At 40.6% G+C, this 25,506-nt stretch overlaps 1 long non-coding RNA gene across 2 annotated transcripts in view; it reads right to left on the bottom strand.

Moving 5' to 3' along the window:
- LOC110310989 (uncharacterized) overlaps nt 1-24,639 on the bottom strand; it is a 49,530-nt gene extending 24,891 nt beyond the window's left edge. The window contains exons 1-3 of one of the 2 annotated variants that reach the window (XR_003834995.2): nt 24,471-24,639; nt 22,748-22,999; nt 21,441-21,714 (exon numbers count right to left, since the gene is read on the bottom strand). This is a non-coding gene — a long non-coding RNA (uncharacterized LOC110310989). The remainder of the gene's footprint in view (nt 1-21,440; nt 21,715-22,747; nt 23,000-24,470) is intronic. The other variant, XR_015045592.1, reaches the window with a different exon arrangement.
- Nucleotides 24,640-25,506: the final 867 nt, after the last annotated feature.

Genomic DNA, 25,506 nt, shown 5'->3' with positions numbered 1-25,506 from the left:
TTTCCTCCTCTTTCTCTAAGCTCAGACAAGCGGCTCTAACCTGTCCAAGCACTTCAACGAGAGAGCTTCAGAGACAAAGAGCAGTGTTCTTCAGACAATGCAGTCTGTATTTAGCAGACGGGGTCATTTCTGGCATCAGAATAGTGTCCAGTGTAAGCTGAATTTTTTTTTTTTTTACATGAGGAATGGAAATGTTGTCTCTGCCCTCTCCACAGCTACCTAGCATCTCTAGACACAGAGGAGTTGTCAGTCTCAAGGTCTGAGTAATGCCAAAAAAAGAATAAGATCTCTCTGTGTGGGAAAAAGTTATGGCCTTCATTTGCAAGTTATTTGTAATGAATTCTCTGAAAATATATGCTTTTAAGGCTTTTAACTGATTTTAAAGTGTGAAGTACTTAAATCTCTCAAAGCTCTCTCTCTCTCTCTCTCTCTCTCTCTTTCTGTGTCTCTCTCTCTGTGTCTGTCTTCAACAAAAGAGGACTGTGGTCTGAGTGATATTGTCACTGAAAAGCAAACAAAATGGGGATTTCCGGGAAGGCTGATTCTGGATCCGAAAATTACAGTGTAGTTCTCATGTGCAGCTTGGCTCTTCAAATCATTGCTTCTATGTGAGTTCACAAAGCCAGAGTTACTCGGCTGTCTGGATAGGCACCGGGGAGAGTTCAAGGAGTTAAAACTGAACCTGTGTAGCTCCCATTGGAAAGATGAGCTATAGCTGATCAAATGACTTTGCCCAAAACCAATGGAAAATAAATCTCAACATGAAGAATCAAAACATGACTCAGCCAGATAAAAGGCACAAGGAGTAAGTACTTTGTGTTACAGGAAGCAAAGGGTTCAAGGGTCTACAAGGAGCAGAGGATATTTCATGGAGGAAGGGAGCTCTTGTTTGAAATGCAGTGGAAGTGCAACCCAATAATCCACATGAAAGAAAGGAGACACTAAAGGATGAGTAGGAACTGCTATACCACAGTAGGGCCAGGCAGGAATAGCTTCTGTCCCTAAATAGCCCACAGGTATAATCCACAGACTTCTCATGGTTCACTAAATATGACTACTAGGGACCCAGACTTCTCAGGCAGGACAGTTGGAACAGCATCTGGCACCAGAAGAAACATCAGCAAAGTTCAAGGGAGGATCTAAAGAATGTCAGAGAAGGCATTAACTAACTCCACCGTCCCTCCTGCCGTCTCCTCTCATGAACTGTGAGCATCTGACAGTGTTCTCAGACGATGTTTCTGAGATTACTTTCTGTGTCCCACCTCTGGTGAGTACTGTCATTCCAAGGTCTGATAGACTATGGAGTAGAGCAGCCCATATCCTCCATGTTAAGATAGGCCCATATTCAGGAAGCAATTTGTGCCCAGGTGGCAGTTTGAGGTTTCTTGAGAAATCATACCCTGGGCTAATTTCTCCTTTCATCCCCTGATTCCACTGTCTGTTCCTGGCTTGTAGATACACTTCCTAAGTTCATATTTTCTGAGGCTCCTCCTCTTTGGTTTATAAAAATGGCATTTAAGTAGGATTGAAGAAAGGGTTAAAGCAGAGGACAAAGACCCTGGATTTGCTTAAGGTAAGTAATCAGATTCCCTTAGAAAAGCAGTGGGGGAAAGTCCCAGGAGAGAGTTTAGAAACCCAGTTGTTAGACAATACTTTTAACAGCCAATCAATGAAGCAAATGTTGAGGGATGTTATCAGAATATCTTTCAAGCAATACTGATGTGTCTCCCCCAGGCATTAAACATCCTCAACTTTCCAGTTGTTCAATGGACTCATCTCATAGGCACGTTCTACACTACCTCCTGAACACTTGATATTAGAGCAGGGGTTTCCTTTGGCTTTCTTCTTGCTTATGTCCATTTTCAGCTTTACTACTGATATTCCCTGAGATTGTCTTCCAAATAACCTGCAGTAATCCTTGTGTCAGGTTTTTTTTTTTTCCCTTGAGAAATCCAAATGAAGCCCTGTGTCTTCCACAAGACATCCCATACTACCATTACCATCCTCTGCTGAGATCGGGAGTCTCAAGAGTCAATTTGTATATGGTACTGATCTACAGGTTTGGAGCATGTTCCTGGAGGGAAATTATACCTTACTATATTCATGAATATTACTAAAGATGCATATTTTTTTCTAATATTGTGACTATGGTCTATTAATACAAGTACATTGCAAGTAGAACACATGTGGAGAAAGGGAAAATCAAGATTTATTTCGGGGACTTCATGGTTGTCCTGTAAGTAATGGAATGCTATGCTGGGAGTCTATGCTTCAGCAGGTACAGACAGAGCCTTGGTTATACACAGTGTATTGTGCAGGAGTCACGCTGCTATTATATATGGTTTTGACTTTGAGGACCCTACGTCATGGTCCTGGAAATAGGAAAGCATCCCAATTAGTTAGCTAGAAAGTAGTAAAACTAATTTCAGTATGTGGCTTTCTCTGATGCTGTCTCAGGGCTAAGCTCTAAGGAGGAGCTCCCCTGGTTTAGAGAAAAGAAAAAGTGATCTTGGAATAAGTGCACATACAGACCCCCAGTGTGGTTGGCCAACAGTTGCTAATGTGGCTGGCTAGCAGGTGCTAGGCTGTATGAGATGCAACCGATTTGTTTGAAAACCAATCATCATTTCATTCTCTCTCCCATGCATCTTTAATTCCTAATTCTGCATGTAAGTTTGTCTTATTTCCACATCAGAACTATGAGATGTATTTTGCCAACTCTGCATGTTGTTCAGTTTTAAATGTTAGCTAAGCTCACGATTTATTAATTTCACAAGCAGTTAGTGAATGTCTGTAGTGTACCAGATACTGCTTATAGGAGCGTTGATGTCTATTCACTACTGTAACCATTTATTATCTCTTGCCATATAAAAAGAAACATATGGCACATGGTTCCAGGAGTTTCTTGTATAGTAACTAAGAAAAAAATAATTGGTATGGTATGTGCTGCATAGGGGAAAGTTAAAGAAAAGAGGAGTTTAAGTAAACCTGACCTCAAGAAGATAGTGGGAATGGGAGCAGACTGAATGTAGTTTCAGACCACCATGGTGGAGAGGAGGTGGCAAAGCATCTTCCTTCCACATGGACAGCAGGACACACAGAGCAGCATCCCTGTACTAGCACATTCTCTCCCTTTCTCTGTCTGGGACCCAAAACACTGGGATGGAGGTGCCTGTATTCTTATCTCCCTTAATAATAAATACCTTCACTGACACACCTTGACATGCGATTTAACGATTTCTTAGGCATCTCTCCATCCAATCAAGTTAGGTAACTAATGTTAACCATCATACTCAGTACTCCCTCGGATTCTACCAGCAAGAGGACCATCATATACTGCAGACTTCAGACTTGGAATTCATGAGTCCCAAACAGACTTCATTTCCATATAAAGTTGCCTAGGCTGTGGTATTATGTTACTCTCTGTGGGAGTCATCGGAGACAGTAGTGCTGTTCAAGTTCCAGTATTCGGACACCAGGACCTCATAAGATGGAAGGAGGGCCTTTGAATCAGGAAGAGAATCATATATCATGGCTGGATGTGGAGATGAAGACGGAGTAAGAAAGCTACTGGCTGTCAGCAGAGCTGGAATGCAGAGACCAGTAGATAGGTGAGTCAGACAATGAAGGATCTTACCCTCATGCTATGTAGTCCAGATTCTTTAGAAGGCAATGAGGACAATGCAAACATTTAAAAAAATATTGCATTTGTTTTCCTATGAGTGTATAATCTGAGTGCGACAGTGTGTGTGTGTGTGTGTGCGCGTGCGCTTGTGCATATGTGTGTGGGTAAAGGTAAGAAGACAACTTGCAGTATTTGGTTCTCTTTCACCATGTGGGTCTTGGTGATCAGACAAAAATCACATTCTATTGCAGTCCATTTTACTAACTGAACTATGTCACTGGCCCAAAACATTTTTAAAGAGATTGGTAATATAATAAAATAATATCTTTATTTTAGTTCCTTTTGGTGTTTCTGAAGAGATTGAATTGTGAAGGAAAGGAAGGAAAGGAAGGAAAGGAAGGAAGGAAGGAAGGAAGGAAGGAAGGAAGGGAGGGAGGGAGGGAGGGAGGGAGGGAGGGAGGGAGGGAGGGAGGGACGGAGACAGGGAGGGAGGAAAGTGTCATTTAGGACAGAGAAATTGTACAGGGCAAAGTTCATGCAGATTAGACCTAGATAAGTGCAAATAAAGAGTGTGGAAAGTTGTGCAAGGCACACACCTGTCATCCCAGTACTGAGAGTCAAAGGAGGAAGCATTGAAATTCTAAGTCAGGCTGGCCTACACAGCAAGTACCAGGCATATGTCATAAGGGAGTGGGAGGTGAGAAAATCACCTTCCACCACATCTTCCTGCCTCATCAACACTTTGGTCATTTTTTAAGACAAACATTTCCTGTTTATCCGCTAGCTGGAAAAAGCTCACAGTAACCGCAAACCACATCTAAGTAACTGCTGTGCTCTTGATCATATAAAAGCTCCTGCAGACCCGTGCAGTCCTTCAGTTAGTGAGCTGCATCTCAGAGGTGGTTTCCCTCTTGCAACAGTGTGAGTAATGCTCCTATCTTCATTTATTTACTTCGACTTTAGCAAGTCGTGCTTGCAAGAGTGTGAGTAATGTTTTCTGGTTTGGCTTTAGCAGGTGGTGCTGTAACTCAGGATACGGACCTTGCCCTCAGTTACTCACATCTTCCACTGGGTAAGAAGGCTGCCTGGAGCTTGAGAGCTCTGTTTCTACCAAAAATCCCTGGCACAAACTGGTGAGTCTACATCCTGATCCTGTATTCGAGGCTCTGTTCTGTTGACAGCAGGTAAGGTATATATATATATATATATATATTTTAATTTTTAGTTTAGTTTCAATGATGGATTTTATTTATCTTATGGTCATATAGTAATCTCTGCCAATGAATTGATTGTTTATAAATATTATGTCTCTATTAGATGAAAAATGACAGAAAATTGAATAAGTGACTTTTCTATTTATCTAATTTCCTTTAAGGACAACTTGAAGAATTTGTCACTACTCGGAAAATGAGGGTCTTGAATATAATGTTTCTGTGTTTATGCTTGATTTATGGTATATATATATATATATATATATATATATATATATATATATATGCATATATATCTGTAATAATATATTATTTTCCTACCATCAGATAATATTATTAAAGCTGATCATATTTTTTATTCTGATTAACTTACAGCTAAATGAGTTTTATTCATTCATTTATTCATTCATTCATTCATTCATTCATTCATTCATTCATTCATTCATTCTTACCTGCACATGCTCATGACATACATGAGTGTGGAGATCAGAGAGAGGAGTGAAAGTCTAGGGAGTATTTGGGACCTGATTAGGTGAAGTATACTCCTGTCTCATGATTGGCTTGGTAGTATAGTTCACTTATCTGCCTGTACTATGTACACATATCCCTCTCCAAACAATGCACAGAGAAATTACAGAATCCCTTTAACCCCTCACCTGCATTGGGTTACAGATACATCCCTCTCTGAGTAATAGCATAGACTTCTCTGCCCCTAACAACATTCAAATTTAGACAGTCTCTATTCACATATTTTCTCAATGTATCTAGTATGAATAGAAGGGTCAATCCAGCCTGAACTGGTTTTGAGTATACGCACAGTAAGGTAATCTTAGTCATTCAAGTAAACTTTTAGGAGAAAAATTTTATTTACCGTTTTTTTTCTTTGCTTAATTTTTCTTATTTATGATTAAAATCATATGAATTATGGGAAGGAATATGTGCGGTTAAAAAATGGATATATGACATAATCTATAATCAAAATAGTGAACTACCTAAAATAGGTTTCTTAGTAGCCATTCCTGCCTTCCTTTAGCCTCCATTAAAAGAGACCCCAGGCTGTAAACTAGGGCCCTTGACTATTCTTACTTAGAAGGCCCACTGTCAATTATTTTTTAAAAAATTATTTAATCTCTTGTTACAGTCCAGACTTTATCCCCCTCCAGGGACACCCTCTGATTGTTCCCCATATATACCACCTTTCCCATCTCCACGAGGATGCTCCCCCAAAACCATCCCACCTGACCTCTCCACTTAATGGGGTTTCCAGTTTCTTTTTGTTTTTAAAATTTTTTTATTAGATATTTTCTTCATTTATATTTTAAATGCTATACCTTTTCCTACTTTCCTCCTGACACATAATAATCAGAACAAGAAATGCACTAAAGAAAGATAGAATATTAAAAGCAGTAAGGGAAAAAGGCCAAGTAAGATATAAAGGCAAGCCTATCAGAATTACACCAGATTTTTCACCAGAGACTATGAAAGCCAGAAGAGCCTGGACAGATGTTATACAGACACTAGGAGAACACAAATGCCAGCCCAGGCTGCTATACCCAGCAAAACTCTCAATTACCATAGATAGAGAAACCAAGGTCTTCCATGACAAAACCAAATTCACACATAATCTTTCCATGAATCCAGCCCTTCAAAGGATAATAAAGGGAAAATTCCAATACAAGGACGGAAACTACATCCTAGAAAAAGCAAGAAAATAATCTTGTTACTTGACTTTTTTCACTTACTGCTTTCAGTAGTCTTTCTTTGTTTTGTGCATTTGGTGTTTTGATTATTATGTGATGGGAGGAATTTCCTTTCTAGTCCAAACTATTTGGAGTTCTGTAGGCTTCTTGTATGTTCATGGACATCTCTTTCTTTAGGTTAGGGAAGTTTCCTTCTATAATTTTGTTGAAGATATTTATTGGCCCTTTAAATTGAAAATCTTCATTCTCATCTACTCCTATTATCCTTAGGTTTGGTCTTCTCATTGTGTCCTGGATTTCCCGGATGTTTTGAGTTAGAATCTTTTTGCATTTTTCATTTTTTTGATTGTTGTGCACATGTTCTCAATGGAATCTTCTGCACCTGAGATTCTCTCTTCCATCTCTTGTATTCTGTTGGTGATGTTCGCATCTATGGCTCCTGATTTCTTTCCTAGGATTTCTATCTCCAGAGTTGTCTCCCTTTGGGTTTTCTTTATTGTTTCTACTTCCAGTTTTATCTTGGATGGCTTTGTTCAATTCCTTCAGCTGTTTGGTTGTATTTTCCTGCAATTCTTTAAGGGATTTTTGTGTTTCCTCTAAGGACTTCTACCTGTTTACCTGTGTTCTCCTGTATTTCTTTAAGTGAGTAATTAATGTCCTTCTTAAAATCCTCTACCAGCACCACAAGATATGATTTTAAATCTGAATTTTGCTTTTTCTGATGTGTTGGGGTATCTAGGACTCACTATGGTTGTAGTACTGGGTTCTGATGATGCCTAGTGGTCTTGGTTTCTGTTGGTAAGATTCTTACATTTGCCTTTCACCATCTGGTAATCTCTGGTGTTAGATGTTCTAGATGTCTCTGGCTGGAGCTTGTTCCTTCTGTGAGTCTGTTAGCCTCTGTCAGCACTCCTGGGAGACTAGCTCTCTCCTGAGTACAGGGATCAGAGCACTCCCTGGAGGTCAACTCTCCCCTGGCAGGAAAGGTGGACAGAGGACTGAGGATCAGCTCCACCTCCTGGCTGAGGATGAAGGCCCGAAGGGACTTTGTCCAAGAAGCTCTGTTGCTTCTGCGACCTGTGTGTTCTCCTGCATGGATCCACCTCAGAGAGACCCCAGATAGAAAAATGGGCCTCCAGTTTTTTTGGGGTTAGGTGCTTCTTCTCTGAGTAGAGACCTGGCAGTCCTCTGCTGTATATGTGTTGGGGGCCTCATATCAGCTGATGTACACTGCCTGGCTGGTGGCTCAGCATGTGAGAGATGTTGGATCCAGGTTAGTTGAGTCTGCTAGTTTTCCTATAGGATCACTCTTCTCCTCAGCTTCTTCCAGCTTTTCCCTAATTCAACCACAGGGGTCAGCAGCTTCTGTCCATTGGTTGAGTGTAAATATCTGCATCTGACTCTTTCAGTTGCTTGTTGGATCTTTCAGAGGGCAGTCATGATAGGCCTCCTTTTTTTGTGAGCACACCATAGCATCAGTAATATTGTCAGGCCGTGGGGCCTCACCTTGAGCTGGATCCCAATTTGGGCCTGTTGCTGGACCTCCTTTTGTCAGGCTCTTCTTTTTGTCCCTGCATTTCTTTCAGACAGAAACAATTGTGGGTCAGAGTTTTTGACTGTGGGAAGGCAAACCCATGACTCCACTTAATGCCCTGTCTTTCTGCTGGAGGTGGGCTCTACCAGCTCCCTCTCCCCACTGTAGGGCATTTCATCTAAGGTCCCTCCCTTTGAGTCCTGAGAGTCTCTCACCTCTCAGGTCTCTGGTACATTTTAGAGGGTTTCCCCACCTCCTCCCTCCCTCCCCCTGGGATTTGACTGTTTCAATTCTTTCTGCTGTTGCTCAGGGCTTCACTCCTGTTCCTCCAACTCAATATTCATCATGTTCCCCTCTTCCCTTCCCTGTCTCCTTTCCCACTCAGGTACTTCCCTCCCTCCCCCCCTCCTGTGGTTGCTTTCTTCTCCCTCCCAAGTGAGATTGAGGCATCCTCACTTGGGTCCTTCAGCTTATTAACCTTTTGAGTTCTGTGGATTGTATCCCCAGTATTCTGTATTTTCTTTTTTCTTTTTTTTTTTTTTTTTTGGCTTATATCCACTTATTAGTGAATACATATCATGCATGTCCTTTTGGGTCTGAGTTACTTCACTCAGAATGATATTTTTAAGTTCAACCCATTTGCCTGCAAAACTCATGATGTCCTCGTTCTTAATAGCTGAGCAGTAAATGAGCCACATTTTCTGTATCCATTCTTCTTCTTTTGTGGGACATCTCAGTTGATTCCAACTTCTAGCTGTCACAAATAAGGCCCCTATGAATATAGGTGGAACACCTGCCCTTGTGGCATGGTGGGGCATCTTTTGGATATAGCCCTAAGATTGGTAAAGCTGGATCTTCAGGTAGATCTATTTTCCATTTTCCAGATTGATTTCCAGAGTGGTTGTACCATTTTGCAATCCTACCAGCAATGGAGGAGTGTTCCCCCTTTTCCACATCCTTGCTAACATGTGCTATCACCTGAGGTTTTGATCTTAGCCATTATGACTGGTATAAAGTAGAATATTAAGGTTGTTTTGATTTGCATGTCCCTGATCACTAAGGATTTTTAACATTTCCTTAAATGCTTCTCAGCCACTTGAGATTCCTGTACTGTGAATTCTCTGTTTCGTTCTATACCCCATTTTTTGATTGGGTTGTTTTGTTTCTTAGTGGTTAGCTTCCTGAATTCTTTATATATTTTGGATATAATCTGTCTATTGGATGTCAGGTTAGTGAAGGTTTTTTTTCCCTAATCTGTAGGTTGCCTATTTGTCCTATTGGCTATGTTCTTTGCCTTACAGAAGCTTTTTCAGTTTCATGAGATCTCATTTATCAATTCTTGATCTCAGAGTCTGAGTCATTGGAGTTCTGCTTAGGAAATTTCCACCCATGCCAATGAGTTCAAGGCTCCACTGTCAAACTTAACAGTATATCCCTGAAACATTTGTAGCATTGCTTCACTAAGAAACAAGAATTTATTGCTTCACTTGCAAGTCTCTCTGAGTTCTGATTTTTCCATTCTTTAGACAAGAGGCCAAGAAATTGGGAAGGTTTGACAACTCAGAACCCAATGGAGACCCTAACCAGAGGTAAAATAATTGTTGAGCCAGCCAGGAGGTAAGACAATAAATCCTCTGCTATATTACTGTTGAACACTTCCAACATTACATTATGGTCCTCCTTCTCATTTGGAGATCTTTGGCAAGTTTAACTTACTAGTTTGGTTGGAAAGATCCATCAGACTATGTTTTCTCTGCACTATAAAATGCAGGTGGCCATGGCTGGACTTTATCCACCATCTCCTTGGCCAGAGACACAAAAGATGAAAGGACAATGGGGCCAAACTGAACTCTCACAGCTTCTTAGAATTGATAAATATATATTTTTTTTACTCTCCATTTCCTTTTCTTCTGCCTTCCCTTCTGATCTAATACAAATCTGAAGTGGTTCTTTAAGTTTTACTATTCTTGAAATTCAAACATTAGAAACACATTTTTTGCCATACTGCTTGAATGGGCAATAGGCTTGCCTATAAAGGCAAGTAAATGGTTGAAAGGGAATGAAACACAAAAAATTAAACTTTTATTCATTGAGGAAATATGATCTTATTAGAATAGGGACACCTTTGGCTACCCTTGCTTGATGGCTTCTTCTGGATTTAAACCATCTGCTGTCTGGTATCACCAATATGAATGTTTTTAACACCCCTTTTCTGTGACTTAATGTCTTATGATTGCTTCAACATCTCATTAATAAACTCTAGGAGCCTCCCAGGCTTTAAGTAATAGAGTCTTTGGATTCAAAGATTCAGAGATGTTGCAATTTCTGTCCTGTGAGCTGGACTAATCCTCCTTTTTTGGTTAGGGAAGAATCACTCTTTACTTGGTCCAAACTCATGAAACACCTTATGTCATGCCTCTTTCAAAAATAGAAAGGTATGCATCAAAGAGCATGATATTTTCTTAAGTTAATTGACTGAGTATATGGCCTGCCAGTATCTGATATTGATGATGATGATGATGATGAGGAGGAGGAGGAGTTACTACTCCTTACTATAGATAGAACTTCTCCTCTAACCTTCATGGAGGGAGTAACTCGATACATGATCCAATGTCTTTCTCAAGAGGCTCATTGGCAAGAGACCAGGTCCTTAACTGCAGGGTGGCTAAATTGCTATTTTTTCATTGAGTGGTGCCACAGCTAAAATGTACCTGAGAAGAAATTTTTTCTAAGCCTAAGGATGCGAAAGAGGCATCAATAACCTAAGGTACTAAGAGGTTCAGATTTAATGGGCAGTTCTCTGGCAACTCATACTTAACCTGTCTGTCTTTCTTCTTAAGTGGATTCCTTTTTTTCACAGAATCAGATTAACAATTCTTTTTTTCTTTCTTTCTTTCTTTCTTTCTTTCTTTCTTTCTTTCTTTCTTTCCTTTTTCTTTCTTTCTTTCTTTCTTTCTTTCTTTCTTTCTTTCTCCTTTCCATTGCAAGTTCTCTTTTTGTTTTACTATATTCTTCCCTTCAGTTATATCCTTACCCATTGGCTGAAGTTTGACCTAGTTAACAATTCATATATCACAATAATAGTGGGATATAGAAAAATGTGGCCCTCAAATTGCAGCCTTAACTATAGCACCATCCTTCATTCTCGTCCAATTAGATTATTGCCACAGAAAACAGGGGAAACAGTATGTGATGCATGTTCAGATGTTTATGGTTGTGTAGCACCACCCTTGCAAAAGACATGTGAAGATAGATGAAGAAAATGTAGATGTAATGGAGGACCCTAAATCTCAAGGTTCTTTTGTCTCTTAAGGGTAATCAGCATCCTTCAATTTTTGAGTAATTCCTAGTTCCTGTCTTATGCCACAAGGAAATAAAAAACCCTTGTTTTTCCCCTGCAGTTTCTGATGCTCCCTTGATGTCCAGGAACCATAATTTATACTTGTCTGTAACATCTGCATGGAAACCTAATATAATGCAGTAGAAAAAGAAGAAGAAGGTGAAGGAGAAGAAGTAAGAGAAAGAAGAGAAGGAGAAGGAGGAAGAGAAGGAAGAGAAGGAGAAGGAGGAAAAGAAGGAAGAGAAGGGGAAGAAGGAGAAGAAGGAAAAGAAGGAAGAGAAGGGGAAGAAGGAGAAGAATGAGGAGAAGAAGAAGGAAGAGAAGAAGAAGGAGAAGAAGGAGAAAGAAAAGGAGAAGGAGAAGAAGGAGAAAAAGGAGAAGAAGGAGGACCAGGAGAAGCAGAAAGAGAAGTAGAAGAAAGAGGAGAAGGAAGAAAAGAAGGAGGAGAAACAGAAGGAGAAAAAGGAGGAGAAGAAGGAAGAGAAGGAGAAGCAGGAGAAGAAGGAGAAGAAGGAGGAGGAGAAGGAAAAGCAGAAAGAGAAGAAGGAGAAGGAGGAGGAGAAGGAGGAGGAGAAGGAGGGAGAGGAGAAGGAAGAGAAGGAGAAGCAGAAAGAGAAGCAGTAGAAGGAGGAAAAGAAGGAGGAGGAGAAAAAGGAGAAACAGAAAGAGAAGAAGAAGTAGAAGGAGGAAAAGAAGGAGGAGAAGGAGAACAAGGAGAAGGAGGAGAAGGAGAAGCAGAAAGAGAAGAAGGAGGAGAAGGAGGAGAAGGAGAAGAAAGAGAAGGAGGAGAAGCAGGAGAAAAGGAGAAGAAGAGGAGCAGGAGAAGCAGAAAGAAAAGGAAAAGGAGGAGAAAGAGGAGAAGGAAGAAAAGGAGGAAGAGGAGAAGCAGAAGGAGAAAAAGGAGGAGAAGAAGGAAGAGAAGGAGAAGAAGGAGGAGAAAAAAGCAGAAAGAGAAGAAGGAGAAGGAGGAGGAGAAGGAGGAAAAGGAGAAGGAGAAAGAGGAAAAGGAGAAGGAGGAGGAGCAGAAAGAGAAGAAGGAGAAGGAGGAAAAGAAGGAGGAGAAGGAGAAGCAGGAAGAGAAGAAGAAGGAGAAGGAGGAGAAGGAGAAGCAGAAAGAGAAGGAGGAGGAGGAGAAGGAGAATGAGAAGTAGAAGGAGGAGGAGAAGAAGAAGGAGGAGGAGAAGAAATAGAAGGAGAAGGAGGAGAAGGAGAAGAAGGACAGAAGGAAAAGGAGAGAAAGAGGAAGAGGAAGTAGAAGAGAAAGACATCTTTCTGTACAGGAGATAACTGGACCCAGAGGAACTTCTACAGTGTAAATAGCCCTTTTAGTGGCAGATATTCATCAGTGAAGGACAAATTGAACAGTTATTCTGAATGTCCAGATAAACTTGTCAGTGTGTTCCAGACTCTGACCCTATCAACTGATCTGTCCCAGAAGATATTTGTTCTTGTTACTTTCTACACTACTATAGAGAATGAATCCTGTCAGTTACTAGAAAGGAGGCAGAGATGATTGCTAGGAATCAAGATAACAACTGCTCTACCCATTGTGAATTACAATACTAAGAAAGAAATATGGATGGCAGCAAAAGTCCTGGAAATTCTTATCAGGTGAATTAAAAAAAGGACATTCACTTGTTTATGACAAAATAAGAAAGATGACCAAAGGGAAATCTGGAAATTCTGCTCTTTTCAAGTAGACTCAAGGAAACTTTCTGTAAAGATGCTAATATCGACCCTACAACTCTAGAAGCAAAAGCCTTAATGGGACAATATTTCATCACACAGTTTGACTCTAACACAAAAATTACATGTCAGATCCAGATCCACTAATCCTACTAGTGGCAATGACCTTCACAGTCTATAAAAATCACAACTCAAAGGAGGAAAGACAATTAATTTAGAGACAAATCACAACCAAAAGGATGGCAGCCATAATTGGGGTTATCCTTGAAGGAATACCCGAAGTTCAAGCAAAGCCTAGACCCTGACAAAATACTCCATCAGACCTTCATTCAGCTCCCGTTGTATTTTCCAAGAATATAGGAAGAGTTAAGGACATTTAAGACTCTTATGGCTCTTATGGAGAGATTGGCTAGACACTGAGGAGGAGTAGGAACATGGACCACGGAGAGGAGAAAGTCCATGTGAGGGCACAGTGGAAGGTCTTTAAGTGTGATACTTGCTCAATGATTAACCCTGCAGCTTCCTGCAAGGAGCTGTGAGACTGACTCCCATCCAGGTACTTGAGGCAGTTTCATTGTGTAGGCAAAAAGGGAATTTAATAGTTGAACTCCAGGCTACACATGTGCATCAGGGCCTGGCACTTGCAGTTTACTTAATTGTATTGCATCCCTTTGAAATGTCACTAATCCCTGTTGCTTATATCTTTCTATACAAAGAAGGGGTTATAAGAAGCCAGCATCAGCATAGAACTGAGCCTTACCAGCAGCTTATTTGCAAGGAGAACACAGATTCAGTCCTTCTAGAAATCAGTTAGCTACTGGCAATCAGCCCAAGGGAAAGAACAAGAAACACACATAAGATGAAGGCCCATTCCTGAATCAACCCCAAAAGGTAACATCCCCCACACACAAACACACACACACACACATACACACTCACATCTATCTGTCTGTCTATGTATGTATGTATGTATGAATGTATGTATGTATGTATGTATGTATGTATGTATGTATCCATCCATCTATCCATCTATCCATCTATCCATCTATCCATCTATCCATCTATCCATCCATCCATCCATCCATCCATCCATCCATCCATCCATCCATCCATCCATCCATCCATCCATCTATCTATCTATCTATCTATCTATCTATCTATCTATCTATCTATCTATCTATCTACAATGACCTAGAATAAGCAGGAGCGTCAGAGAGAGGAGGATCCTGGGGGAATGCCAGCTGCATTTTCTTTACCCGCTTAGAGCTGAAAGACTGATATGCAGACTCTAAGTTGTATCTACTACTCTGAAAATATTTTTGGCATTCTGTTGTATTTTTCCAGTTTTTTTTTTAAGAAGCATCCATCCTGGAGTTATGAGCAATGTCCTTTTGTCCTGCAATAAGTCTAAGTCTCTCTCATTTTAGAGGTCCACTCCCACGAGGGTTTACTTGAACCTGAATTTGATCCTATGTACTCTCATGGTCATGTTTTTTTTTTTTTTTTTTTTTTTTTTTTAATTTCTCAAGGTTGGGTTCACTATGGTATCCAGTTAGTAGGCCAGGGTTCTGATCTCCACGTGGGGCTCCATGAGGCACCAGATAAGTACCAGATAAATACCAAGGAAGGAAGGAAGGAAGATTCTAAGATGGTTTGGCTAGACTGGATTGTCTGACCTTTGATAGTATGAAGTGACTTGTTAAGGATCCAATAATAGCTGAAATAATTTTGTGATTTTATTTGGTGAGGGGGAAACAATTTTAGTATATGTTTATAGGAAGGGAATGTGAATTGGTCGAGAGATGGGCCTTCTGCAGGAGATGTCTGAGCTTAAATGGCCAGACAAGTGAGGAAGGATAGCAGGAACATGGACCAAGGAAAAGGAGAAAGCCCAAGTGAGGGCACAGTAGAAGTGTCTGGTGGGAAGGAAGATGTTACCTTTCGGGGTTGATTCAGGAATGGGCCTTCATCTTATGTGTGTTTCTTGTTCTTTCCCTTGGGCTGATTGCCAGTAGCTAGCTGATTTCTAGAAGGACTGAATCTGTGTTCTCCTTGCAAATAAGCTTCTGGTGAGGCTCAGTTCTATCCTGATGCCGGCTTTTTTTTTTTAATTACGTATTTTCCTCAATTACATTTCCAATGCTAGCCCCAAAGTCCCCCATGCCCTCCCCCCCCCACTCCCCTACCCACCCATTCCCACTTTTTGGCCCTGGCGTTCCCCTGTACTGGGGCATATAAAGTTTGCATGTCCAATGGGCCTCTCTTTCCAGTGATGGCCGACTAGGGCATCTTTTGATATATATGCAGCTAGAGTCAAGAGCTCCGGGGTACTGGTTAGTTCATAATGTTATAGCACCGGCAGGGTTGCAGATCTCTTTAGTTCCTTGGATACTTTCTCTAGCTCCTCCATTGGGGGCCCTGTGATCCATCCAATAGCTGACTGTGAGCATCCACTTATGTGTTTGCTAGGCCCCAGCCTAGTCTCACAAGAGACAGCTATATCAGGGTCCTTTCAGCAAACCCTTGCTAGTGTATGCAATGGTGTCAGCGTTTGGAGGCTAATTATGGGATTGATCCCTGGATATGGCAGTCTCTGGATGGTCCATCCTTTTGTCTCAGCTCCAAACTTTGTCTCTGTAACTCCTTCCATGGGTGATTGTTTCCAATTTTAAGGAGGGGCAAAGTGTCCACACTTTGGTCTTTGTTCTTCAGTTTCATGTGTTTTGCAAATTGTATCTTATATCTCAGGTATACTAAGTTTCTGGGCTAATATCCATTTATCAGTGAGTACACATCATTTGAGTATTTTTGTGATTGGGTTACCTCACTCAGGATGATGCCCTCCAGGTCCAACCATTTGCCTAGGAATTTCATAAATTCATTCCTTTTAATAGCTGAGTAGTACTCCATTGTGTAAATGCACCACATTTTTGTATTCATTCCTCTGTTGAGGGGCATCTGGGTTCTTTCCAGCTTCTGGCTATTATAAATAAGGCTGCTATGAACATAGTGGAGCATAGTGGTCCTTCTTACCGGTTGGGACATCTTCTGGATATATGCCCAGGAGAGTTATTGCGGGATCCTCTGGTAGTGCTATGTCCAATTTTCTGAGGAACTGCCAGACTGATTTCCAGAATGGTTGTACAAGCTTGCAATCCCACCAACAATGGAGGAGTGTTCCTCTTTCTCCACATCCTCGCCAGCATCTGCTGTCACCTGAATTTTTGATCTTAGCCATTCTGACTGGTGTGAGATGGAATCTCAGGATTGTTTTGATTTGCATTTATCTGATGATTAAGGATGCTGAACATTTTTTCAGGTGCTTTTCAGCCCTTCGGTATTCCTCAGGGGAGAATTCTTTGTTTAGCTCTGAGCCCCATTTTTAATGGGGTTATTTGATTTTCTGTAGTCCACCTTCTTGAGTTCTTTATATATATTGGATATTAGTCCCCTATCTGATTTAGAATAGGTAACGATCCTTTCCCAATCTGTTGGTGGCCTTTTTGTCTTATTGATGGTGTCTTTCGCCTTGCAGAAGCTTTGCAGTTTCATTGCAAAAGGTCCCATTTGTCAAGTCTCAATCTTACAGCACAAGCCATTGCTGTTCTATTCAGGAAATTTTCCCCTGTGCCCATATCTTCGAGGCTGATGCACACATGTAGCCTGAAATTCAACTATTAAATTCCCTTTTTGCTTACACAATGAAACTGCCTCAAGTACCTGGGTGGGAATCGGTCTTACAGCTCCTTGCAGGAAGCCGCAGGGTTAGTCATTGAGCAGGTATTGTACTTAAAGACTTTCCACTGTGCTCTTGCATGGACTTTCTCCTCTCCTTTGTCCATGTTCCTGCTTCTCCTCGGTGTCTAGCCATTTAAACTCCATGACCATGAAGGAGACTGAAGTAGGATCAAATTCTAGCTCAAATAAAACCCTTCTCTCTGATTCTCTTGCTATCTGTCTATCTATCTCTCTATCTCTCTATCTATCTATCTATCTATCTATCTATCTATCTATCTATCTATCTATCTATCTATCCATCCATCCATGCACTCACCCACTCACCCATCCATCTATCTATCTGGAAACTTGGTTTATCATAGCCAGAGGGATACATCTGCTAGACCCTGGACTAACAGGTTGAGAAATTTTGTGTATGCATTCCAATTGAGGTCTCACAATTAGGGACAGAATGGGAGAGGCTTAGCTCTGCATCCCTACTCAGTGTGAAGCAGTTACAAGAAGACTGATCTTCTCTGCGTTCAGCTTCCCTAATGAATTGAGTGAAAGTCTCTCAGAGGGAAGTTGAGGCAGACAAGAACAGGAAATAAGATAGTGCCCTGGAAGCCTATTTGGTTTTGTATCATGTATCCATCTCTTAAACTTGGTAGCCTAGCTCCCTCACCTGCATGATATCTGCATACACCTTTCTTTTCAAACAATGCACAAAGAAATCTCAGACCCTGTTAGTACCCTTACCTGCATTAGACTAAAGGTACGCCGTCTCTGACCAAGATTAAAAGATCAAAGCAACAATCGAATCTAGACAGTTTCTACTAAAGTGTACTCCTAGTGTATCTAGTATGAAGAGCAGAAGAAGGGAAAATCAGGCCCAAACTGTTTTCAGATGTTTCTACAGTAAGGCAAACTGTCCTTCAAGTGAACTTTTAGGAAGAATACCATACTTTCAGTCGCTGCCTTTGCATAATTGGACTTAGATATAATTATAATTAGATGCATTCATCATAGGAAGGAACATGTGCAGCAAGAGAAAAATATTTGACCTACTTTATCAGTCAAAATACAGAACCTCACAAATATTCTCCAGAGTATCCAGACCTGCTTTGTTTTAGATTCCCTGACTACTCTTATTTATTGGGCCCACTATCAATCTTAAGAGTGTATTGCTATAAAACCTTTAGCATTGTTTCAATCAGGATAAACTTACATTGTTCCATTGCAAATCTGTGAGTCCCATGGAAACACCCAAAACTCTCAAGGTTGACATGAGGAAAACTTGGAGTCAGTTCTTTCTTTACAACATGGTGTGTGTGTGTGTGTGTGTGGGGGGGGTTCCCAGTGATCAAATTCCAGTCAGTATGTTTAGTGGCAAATGCCATTATATGCTAAGTCATCTCTTTGGCCTTAAATGGAGTATTCCAAATAGTCTTAGAAATGAGAAAACTTGAACTTTTCATGTGCTAAAATTTGGAAGCATTCCCACTAAAATCAGGGACTAGACAAGGCTGCCCACTTTCTCCCTACCTATTAAACATTGTACTTGAAGTCCTAGCCAGAGCAATTCGACAACAAAAGGATATCAAGGGGAAACAAATTGGAAAGGAAGAAGCCAAAATATCACTTTTTGCAGATAATATGATAGTATATATAAATGACCCTAAAAATTCCACCAGAGAACTCCTAAACCTGATAAACAGCTTCGGTGAAGTAGATGGATATAAAATTAACTCAAACAAGCCAATGGCCTTTCTCTACACAAAGAATAAACAGGCTGAGAAAGAAATTAGGGAAACAACACCCTTCAATATAGTCACAAATAATATAAAATACCTTGGCATGACTCTAACTAAGGAAGTGAAAGATCTATATGTTAAGAACTTCAGGTCTCTAAAGAAAGAAATTAAAGAAGATCTCAGGAGATGAAAAGATCTCCCATGCTCATGGATTGGCAGGATCCATATAGTAAAAATGGCTATCTTGCCAAAAGCAATCTACAGATTCAATGCAATCCCCATCAAAATTCCAACTCAATTCTTCAACAAATTAGAAGGGGCAATCTGCAAATTCATCTGGAATAAAAAAAAAAAAGACCTAGGATAGCAAAAACTCTTCTCAAGGATAAAAGAACGTCTGGTGGAATCACCATGCCTGACCTAAAGCTGTACTACAGAGCAATTGTGATAAAAACTGCATGGCACTGGTATAGTAACAGAAAACTAGACCAATGGAATAGAATTGAAGACCCAGAAATGAACCCACACACCTATGATCACTTGATCTTTGACAAGGGAGCTAAAACCATCCAGTGGAAAAAAGACAGCATTTTCAACAAATGGTGCTGGCACAATTGGTGGTTATCATGTAGAAGAATGCAAATTGATCCATTCCTATCTCCTTGTACTAAGGTCAAATCTAAATGAATCAAGGAGCTACACATAAAACCAGAGACAGTGAAACTTATAGAGGAGGAAGTGGGGAAAAGCCTTGAAGATATGGGTACAGGGGAAAAATTCCTGAATAGAACAGCAATGGCTTGTGCTGTAAGATCGAGAATCGACAAATGGGACCTCATAAAATTGCAAAGCTTCTGTAAGGCAAAAGACACCATCAATAAGACAAAAAGGCCACCAACAGATTGGGAAAGGATCTTTACCTATCCTACATCAGATAGGGGACTAATATCCAATATATATAAAGAACTCAAGAAGGTGGACTACAGAAAATCAAATAACCCCATTAAAAAATGGGGCTCAGAGCTAAATAAAGAATTCTCACCTGAGGAATACCGAATGGCTGAGAAGCACCTGAAAAAATGTTCAGCATCCTTAATCATCAGGGAAATGCAAATCAAAACAATCCTGAGATTCCATCTCACACCAGTCAGAATGGCTAAGATAAAAAATTCAGGTGACAGCAGATGCTGGCGAGGATATGGAGAAAGGAACACTTCTCCATTGTTGGTGGGATTGCAAGCTTGTACAACCACTCTGGAAATCAGTCTGGCGGTTCCTTAGAAAATTGGACATAGCACTACCAGAGGATCCTGCAATACCTCTCCTGGGCATATATCCAGAAGATGTCCCAACCGGTAAGAAGGACACATGCTCCACTATGTTCATAGCAGCCTTATTTATAATAGCCAGAAGCTGGAAAGAACCCAGATGCCCCTCAACAGAGGAATGGATACAAAAAATGTGGTACATTTACACAATGGAGTACTACTCAGCTATTAAAAAGAATGAATTCATGAAATTCCTAGGCAAATGGATGGACCTGGAGGGCATCATCCTGAGTGAGGTAACCCAATCACAAAAATACTCAAATGATGTGTACTCACTGATAAGTGGATATTAGCCCAGAAACTTAGTATACCTGAGATATAAGATACAATTTGCAAAACACATGAAACTGAAGATAACAAAGACCAAAGTGTGGACACTTTGCCCCTCCTTAGAATTGGAAACAATCACCCATGGAAGGAGTTACAGAGACAAAGTTTGGAGCTGAGACAAAAGGATGGACCATCCAGAGACTGCCATATCCAGGGATCAATCCCATAATCAGCCTCCAAATGCTGACACCATTGCATACACTAGCAAGATTTTGCTGAAAAGACCCTGATATAGCTGTCTCTTGTGAGACTATGCTGGGGCCTAGCAAACACATAAGTGGATGCTCACAGTCAGCTATTGGATGGATCACAGGGTCCCCAATGGAGGAGCTAGAGAAACTACCCAAGGAGCTAAAGGGATCTGCAACTCAACAACAATATGAACTAACCAGTACCCCCGGAGCTCCTGTCTCTAGCTGCATATTTATCAGAAGATGGCCTAGTGGGCCATCACTGGAAAGAGAGGCCCATTGGACATGCAAAGTTTATATGCCTCAGTACTGGGGAATGCCAGGGCCAAGAAGTGGGAGTGGGTGGGTAAGGGAGTTGTGGGGGAGGGTATGGGGATAGCACTGGAAATGTAAATGAAGAAAATACCTAATTAAAAATGTATCCTAGCAAATACAAGTTCAAATTTTTTAAGAGTTCAAATTCATGCAATAGGTAAAATTTATCTAAAGCACCTAATTTAATATTGGTGACTTAATACAAACAGGTGCATGCCCTAAGTTATCAGTATTAAGTATTAAAAACATAGTTTTTATGTACTTTGGTGTTTTCTTTTTTAATTTATCCAGGCTGTCTTAATAATTTATCATTTCAATTGCTGAAGTTTCTCTGGGCACAAATATATAAATTTATATGTATTTAAAAGAACCATTATTTTGAAGAAAATAATCATATCTTTAGCAGTATGTTATATTGAAGGCTTATTCCTTCATGTTGCTCAAATGAAAATGTACTACATACGTAGATCATATTTTAAATTAGATGAAACAATGCAGCACTAATTGCTAAACCTATATATCTTTGCCTCTTATTTCCATATGATATCCAAGGCCTATATACTTGGGGTATACTCATGAACATATTTATTTTTGTCATCATGAGAATCTCTACTATAAATCATATTAATGACTATAAGTGAGATACATATTTATAAACTCTGCTAATCTTCTACAAAGTAGTAATATGTAGAAGGTAAGCGATAATTACCTACTTCCTAGCTAGGCATGATGTTGCATGCCTGTGGTTCCATCGTGGAGGAGGCGGAGGAATAATAATTTGAGGTCAGTCTAGACAAGACATCAAGATAATCACCACTCAGCCTTATGGAGAGAAACTTCAGTTTCTAGAGAGTAGTGATGCAGGCAAGGTATTCTGGCTACACAAGGTTCCTGGAATGTAGCAGTTGAGTGCTCAGCCACAACCGAAGCTCTTATGTTGTCTCCTGCAAGGTCTTGGCAACATCATGTCTCAGGGAGAGAAACTGTAAGAACCAGAAGTAGGGAGAATGGCTGTAAAACACAAGCTTGTGGACAACAACAGCCAGTTCAATCAGGAATTCTCACCAACTCTGAACCATTATTTCAGAAAAAAAAAACAATCTTATCTTTAGCAGTATGTTAGAATGAAGGCTGTTCCATCTATCATGTGAGTGAAGTTTGGTCTATGTGGGAATGAAGCTTTCCACAGCTAGACAAAAAAGAAGGTGAGAATTCAGGAGGCCCCACCCCTCACTACTGAATTATTTCCTATTCTTGATGTGGGGCAAGAAGGAGTCATTCCTTTCAGTTTGTAACTGCTCATGGCTCCATCAGGCTCTGATCGATAGTCTTAATTCAGTGATCACATAGATTATTCTGATTAAACCCAGCGGATGGTACAAAATGTCAAAAATCTTGCAAAGAGACTGGGGGGTGAGAGGAACTGTGGCAATGTGTGGGGTTTCATCTAAGAACTAATTTAACTAATTTAACAATCAAACAAACAAAAAGTCTCATCATGACAAAATTTCAAACATTGGTCAGCCTCCTTTGGGCTTTCTTCATACTGGGCTTTAGCCGTGGTACACCCATTCTGTGTTAGCAATGAATCTCGGCGAAATAGTCACCAAAAGCAATCTCTCATCATGATAAATTCCCACTCTTGAGGCTTGATGCTTTATCAGCCTCCCTAGTCTTTACCCCTGGTACTTGGGTTTTCAGTGTTCTTTTAGCAAATAACTTTTTTCATTAATTAATAAATTTATTTACTTTACTTCCCAATTGCAGCTTCCCTCTCTTCTCTCCTCCCAGACCCTCCCACTTCCCCTTCTGCTCAGGAAAGGAGAGGTCAGCCATGGACATCAACCTGCCTTGGCACATCAACTTGCAGTGGGAACAGGTGCATCCTCTCCTATCTAGGCTAGACAGGCATCCCAGTTAGGGGAAAGGGATGGCAGGTAACAGCGTCAGAGACAGTCCTTGTTCCTGCTGCTAAAGATCTCACATTGAATACCCGGTTGCACAACTGTTACTTACATGCAGAGGGCCCAGGTCTGTCCCATGCATGCTTTTTGATTGGTGGTTCAGTCTCTGTGAGACCCTACTGGCCCAGGTTACTTGATTTTATAGATGTCCCTGTGGTGTCCTTGACGTCCCTGGCTTCCTTAATCCTTCTATCTCCCACAGGATTACCCAAGCTACACCTAATGTTCAGTCATGGGTCTCAGCATCAGCTTGCATCAGTTGTTGGGTGAAGCCTTCCAGATGGCAGTTATCCTAGGCTTTTGTCTGCAAGTACAGCAGAATATAATTAAAATGATAGTAGGAATGGGCTCCCTCCTATGGCATGGGTCTCTAGCTTGTCGTGTACTTGGCTGGCCATTTCCCCTAATTCATGCTCCACCTCCACCCCTGTACATCCTAGAAGTCCTACAGATAGGATGGCACCCCAATCCTTCCATCAGAAGTCCTAAAGTTGAGCCTGCTACAGAAGACAGCCTTTCAAGTTCGTTATCACTATTGCTAGGAGTCTTAGGGTCACTCTCATAGATCCCTGGTAGTTTCTATTTTTCTAGGTTTCTAGCTGATTTCAAAGATGCTCCCCCCATTCCATTTCTCTCTAAGCAAACAACTTTTAAAGACAACTTGACAAGAATACATCCCCTTGATGTTAATCAAATTGCTCTCGGATTTTTCCATATACTGGTCCTTCACTCTGCTCATTCTAAATAAATATGAAGCTATGTGTTCCTATTCCTTCCTCTTCAGGAGCTCCATTAAGACCATCCTTGCGGGTTACCTTCCCGGACCTGTAACTTTTCTTTTTCTATCACCAAAGATTTTCTGCAAAATATATGCAGTAAAGGGTTATAATCAATGTATGTGGGTGAGATGAGAATAACTAGAGTGACTGAGAGGAACACTGGATAAAAAGCATGAATAAGGTTTTTGAATTTTTAATTACTTATTTTATTCATTTACATTTCAAATGATATCCTCCTTCCCAATTACCCCTCCGCAAATCCCCCGTCCCATCCCTTTTTCCCCCTTTCCCTTTGCCTCTATGAGGGTATTCCTCCACCCACTTACCCACTACCAACTCACTGATTTAGCATCCCCCTATGCTGGGACATCAAGCCTTTACAGGACCAAGGGCCTCCTCACCCATTGATGTAAGATAAGGCCATCCTCGTCTACATATGTATTGTTAAGAAAAAGAAGGATTTTTTTTGTTTGTTTGTTTTTGTTTTTTTTTTTTTACTTAAATACATGAATAACTTTTCTAGAGTACAAAAGAGAAAGTATAAATGAATTTGTCTATAAAATTTTAAATAAACCTTTAGTATTCAATCTTATGCTGATGCAATACTGTTGTTTGCTTTTCTTTATTGAAATGACATTTTCTTAGATTAGTCATCTTTTCTTTATAAGATAAAGTAAAAGGCTTTTATTTACCTTATGAGTAATCACTCAAGAAGCTAAACATTTGGGTTCTTAACAGAATATTTTTTGTATGTTCAGTATTGATTTGACCATGTTTTTGATTATTACTGAAATAACATCTTCACTTAAAATATCTGGAGAGGAGTCCCACAGTCCTCAAAGGAGTCTCCACTCTCAGGCACTCTAGCATGTCCAGGATCTTAAGATCACTGGTGAGTAGAACACAACATTTGTTCCAATACCACCGAGGGTGACTGGAACCAGCAGGATCCAGGGACTCAGGAACCCCGCCCAACCAGTGGCTCAGGTTCCTTACGGTTAGTGCTGGTCTACTGTGGGTGCAAACTTGGCAGACAGTCCCACAGTCCCCAGAGGAGGTACCAATCACAGGTGCTCTAGCACACCCAGGATCTTAGGATCCCAGGATCCCAGGAGCTTGGTCACACCAGGATCTCAGGGTCTCAGAGGCAACTTGACTCCCAGGAACTCTGACGAATCCAGAATCTTAGGATCACAGGATTCTGGAATCACAGGATCACAGAGAAAGCTGGACCCTGAGGAGTTCCGACTCAACTGGGATTACAGGAAGGACAGGCTCCAATTAGATATAGCAAGGGCAGGGAGCACTTGAGATAATAAGATGGCAGGAGGCAAGCCTAAGAATAGAAGCAACAAAACCCAAGGTTACTTGGCATCATCAGAACCCAATTCTTCCACGGTAGCAAGTCCTGGATATACCATCACACCAGAAAAGCAAGCTATGGATCTAAAGTCACTTCTCATGATAATGATGTAGGACTTTAAGAAGGACATAAATAACTCCCTTAAAAAATACAGGAGAACACAGGTAAACAGGTAAACCCTTAAAGAGGAAACACAAAAATCCCTTAAAGAATTTACAGGAAAACACTACCAAACAGGTGAAGGAATTGAACAAAACCATCCAGGATCTAAAAATGGAAGTAGAAACAAAGGGAGACAACTCTGGAGATAGAAATCCTAGGAAGGAAATCAGGAACCACAGATGCAAGCATCACCAACAGTATACAAGAGATAGAAGAGAGAATTTTTTTTCCTTTATTTTTATTTTTTATTAGATATTTTCTTTATTTACATTTCAAATGCTATCTCGAAGGTTCCCTATACCCTCCCCCCACCCTGCTCCCCTCCCCACCCACTCCCACTTCTTGGCCCAGGCATTCCCCTGTACTGGGGCATATAAAGTTTGCAAGACCTAGGGGCCTCTAGCAGAGAGAATTTGGGGTGCAGAAAAATACCATAAAAAACATTGACACAACACTCAAAGAAAATGCAAAATGCAAAAGGATCCTAATCCAAAACATCCAGGAAAT

Source organism: Mus caroli, unplaced genomic scaffold, assembly GCF_978045245.1.
Source record: "Mus caroli unplaced genomic scaffold, Mus_caroli_1 scaffold_16, whole genome shotgun sequence".
Lineage (NCBI taxonomy): Eukaryota > Metazoa > Chordata > Mammalia > Rodentia > Muridae > Mus > Mus caroli.
This window is presented reverse-complemented; position numbering and strand designations above follow the sequence as displayed.